Here is a 3590-nt window from a genome sequence, read left to right on the forward strand (position 1 = left end):
ACCGTGTTTTACTTGCCTTTCCTTCATGAAGCACCAAACAACCATGCAACGGTCGAAAAATCTCTGCGAACGTTCATGGCGATAAATAAAGCTGTCGGATGTGATGATACGGTGGTCACGCAAGATCTCTTCATTTATCAGCTAGCACAGGGAGAGAAAAGTAAATACCCGGATGACTTCAAAAACGTAATCCTATGGATGGGAGGCATCTACCTCCTGCTCAACTATGTCAAGGCAGTTGGTAAGATAATGGACAGCTCCGGACTCAAAGAGATTATAGTGCAGGCAAAGGTGCTGCTTCCTGGTACTTGCAAAAAGGTATTTCAGGGGAAAGGCTGCTACCAGGCTATCGATGCCTACTGCATACTGTACGAGGCCTTGCTAGCCCTTTAATGGTAGTCCTTGGAAGGATATTACTTCGAAGTACAAGAATACTTATCCCGTCTGGACGAGCTGGGTAGTGCCATTGAGTTATTCAGGACATCGTTGGCAAACGGTGCTGACAAGCGAACTACACTTCAGGAGGCAAACGATACCTTAATCAATTTGGCTCCCATAATGAATGCCTTCGCACCCTGCAGAATGTGTCGCCCACGTTTGCTTTCTGGCGGCAGTTCTTGGAAATACTTGAAATAGCGATGTAATTCATTCATGCTGAACGAGACTGTGACTGAGAGTCTCATTTGACAGCAACTGCTCGGATGTTACCCTACTTGGCGGCGGCTGACCATCCTCAGTATACAAGATTTCTCACATAGTACCTATTAGACATGCGAAGTTTACCACAAACCTTTCCTGATGTACACAGGAAGTTCATGAAAGGATACTTCGCAGTAAAGAGAACGCACACCAGGTTCACAGCCACCTGGTCCGATCAGATACTGGAATGTACAGTGAACAAGGATGCAAAGACGACGGCCGGAATAATAGAAGAACAAATGGATGAGAGACAGACTAAAGCTTGGATTCTTACCTTACCGATTTCCGTTGCAATCAGCAATGGTTTCCTGCAAGTAGTTAACGTATCAACAGAGACATTGAAACATCACGAAGACAATCAGTCGACGACGACACGATTACAACTTTCGTGAGATAGAGTTTGAGACATTTTCACTACATGTGGCAATCTGTTCAGCAGAGTGGACTTCGACCTAGTGAATATTGTGACGTCAGAATTTGTGGACGATTAGAAGATTGTTTCTGATAATACTTGCGTAGCCACAAAAGGAAAAGAGGTGGTTGAGGACTTTATGTGCATCAGGAAAGAAGGTGTGAAAAAGGTTGCACTCCGAACTTCCTCTTCAGTGAGAAAAACTCAGAAAGTAAAGTGTTTCCCTAGCACCGATCTCCTGAGCTCTGAAGTAATAGCCTTGAAGAGAATCATTACTGCTCAGTTGAGCTACGGTGAAGAAAAAGGAGAAAGCAGTTTCAAAGATCCTCACAAAAGAGATTCATCCTTTCCCTCCATCTATTTTTGAACATCTTCTGCGACAATCAACCAAGACATCCTCTGGCTGGAAAATGAGGACAGGAACAAAGCTTTGCTATTGAACTGGCTAAGAAAAAAAGGAGGACTTGCAGCTTGGCCGGTGACTTTAAAATCCAAAGAAACAACATCAGCTACAGTACACATCATTGACCTAATGTCCAAGATAAGGTTATATCTGCCTGCCAAGGTGAAACAGTCAAATCCTTCGCGGAAAGATTGCTTCTATCGTTGCTGAATGATCTTCCAGTGGGTATTCCTGAAGTCTCCTTTTCGCAGATCGGTATGACGGGCTGTTTGGAAAGCTCACGGACACCGGAGAGTCGATCTCCTTGAAATCAGCATGCAGACTCCGACGAGGGAAAGGGAAAACCTCCAGATTTCTGCTCTTAGCACAATTGAAGAATGGGATGCCGTACTTGAAAGCTCAGCGTCTATAAGCCGGCTCCTCAAAATTTTGTATGAAACCTGGGAGAAGATGGGTGATCAGCTTCCGAACAAACTCACCCTTTTCCTCTCAGGTGGGCTCATGGAGAGATTCAAATTGTCTCTGGTCAAGCTTGGCTGCTGTCCAACTTTACCAGAACACTGTGACTACGAGGAATGCTTGTCCTCCAGCCACGACGAAGCTGACCAACGCCTTATGACTCATGCCAAGTATGCTAGCCAATACGCTTGTAGCTTCGTTGTGAATGCCAACGACACAGACTTGGCAGTAGCCTGTGTTCATTTTGTTGAACAGCTTCAAGCTGAGGAACTGAGCGGACTTTTCTTGAAGTTCCCGACTTACATGTCCCAGCACACGAGCTGGCCAATGGAGTCCACTTGTCCAAAGAGGAGCAGATTATGTTGCCGTTCGTGCACTGTCTGTCAGGGTGTGACACAACGAACTTTTTCTTCGGTGTCGGGAAAGCCTCTTTCTTAAACACTGCGGCGTCTCCAACGTTTGCCTCAAAAGTGGTATCTGTGACGGAGCGGATCAAGGATGCAGAAGGGAAGCTTTCAGTCGACGCGTTTAGAGAAGCTTCCGACCTATCAAAATCCCTGGTCATTGAAATGTATGGTAAACAGTCCGGATTCAATTTTCTGGCCAGTGTAAGGGCTTACATTTGGTGCCAGAAACAAGATGTGAGCAGACTGCCACCTTCTGAAGACACCTTCGAGCCATGCATACGAAGAGCAATATTCGCTACATGGATAATCTTGTCGTCAGTACAGGCTCGGCCGAGCACTCCAGATCCACTCCTCCATGGATGGAAGATGGCTGAAAGGGGAGTAGATGCGGTCGTCTCAAGCTTTAAAGATGCATCAAGCCTGGAAGCCTACTGCAGATGCAAAAGTGGAAGATGTAGGAAAGACGGTAGCTGCCCAAAAATAAAAGGATGCTGCAGCTTATGCTCTTGCCGTGGAACGAGGAGGGCATGCAGGGATTCTGACCTTGCCCTATCTGAATTTTTGGAAGAAGAAAATGAGGAACATTTTTGAAAGTTTTATTTGATACCTTTTACTTTTAATTCCAACAGGTCCCTAATCAGTTACGATTACTCAATTTTACGGGCAGGCCGAGTAAGACTACTCCAGTGTGCCGACTGAATCCATCTGTGAACCAGAATTCTTTCATGTAGTAAATAGCTCAGTCATATCAGTGGCAAATCAGGTCCCAAAAAGGTAATTGTAGACCCCTTAGTACACCAGAAAACATATTCGTCCATTTTAAAAAAACTTTTTTTAGTTAACATTTTTTTAAACCTATTTTTATTTTTAAGTGGAAGTTATAAATTTTAAACAGTTAGAAAGTTTGAAGTATTCCTACCCTTTGAAGAAAAAATAAAGTATGTCCATTTTCACGATGCGGCTAGTGATCATTTCAGTGACACTACAAAAAAAAATTCGCAGACCTTTTAAAAATAATAATATTTTACATTTTTTTAGAAATTCATTCAATTCCGTAAAATTTGAACTAGAAAAAATGTAAAATATTATTATTTTTAAAAGGTCTGCGAATTTTTTTTTGTAGTGTCACTGAAATGATCACTAGCCGCATCGTGAAAATGGACATACTTTATTTTTTCTTCAAAGGGTAGGAATACTTCAAACTTTCTAA

At 43.2% G+C, this 3590-nt stretch overlaps 1 pseudogene; it reads left to right on the top strand.

Moving 5' to 3' along the window:
• The first annotated feature begins 1643 nt into the window (after positions 1-1643).
• LOC148947094 (uncharacterized) lies at positions 1644-2971 on the top strand (annotated as a pseudogene).
• Positions 2972-3590: the final 619 nt, after the last annotated feature.

This window comes from Artemia sp. Qi Xiang Cuo, chromosome 11 (genome assembly GCF_049724085.1).
Source record: "Artemia sp. Qi Xiang Cuo chromosome 11, ASM4972408v1, whole genome shotgun sequence".
Classification (NCBI taxonomy): Eukaryota; Metazoa; Arthropoda; class Branchiopoda; order Anostraca; family Artemiidae; genus Artemia; species Artemia sp. Qi Xiang Cuo.